Genomic DNA, 585 nt, shown 5'->3' with positions numbered 1-585 from the left:
TCTCTCTCTCTCTCTCTCTGTACCTCTCTCTCTCTCCCTCCCCCCCCCCTCCCTCTCTGAAATCAATAAAAATAAAAATAAAAAACCGCAGTATGGTACTGTTTTGAACAGTGTTAATAATCTTATGTACCTATCACTCAGCTTAAAAATTATGCCTTTCTTATTTCATCTCCACCTCTATCCACTCACCACTCAATTACTTTTATTTTCTAAGGTAAAATGTACATATATTTAATGCACCTATCTTAACCGTATATTTTTTGACAACTGGAATACCTGAGTAATCCTAATAGAGGCATACCTTGGAGCCACTGTAGGTCTGATTCTGGTCTACCAAAATAAAACAAATATCACAATCAAGTGAAACACACGAAGTTTTTGGTTCCCTAGTACATATAAGTGATTTCACTATGTAGTCTATGAAGTATGCACAGCACTGTCTAAAAAAAAGCAATGTACATACCTTAATTTAAAAACACGTAATTGCTAAAAAGATGCTAACCATTGTCTGTTGGAAAAATGGCACTGACAGATTTGCTCAAAGCTGGATTGCCACAAACCTTCAATTTATTAAAAGAAAGCATT

Source organism: Myotis davidii, unplaced genomic scaffold, assembly GCF_000327345.1.
Source record: "Myotis davidii unplaced genomic scaffold, ASM32734v1 scaffold554, whole genome shotgun sequence".
Taxonomy (NCBI): domain Eukaryota; kingdom Metazoa; phylum Chordata; class Mammalia; order Chiroptera; family Vespertilionidae; genus Myotis; species Myotis davidii.
Note: the sequence above shows the minus strand (reverse complement) of the source record.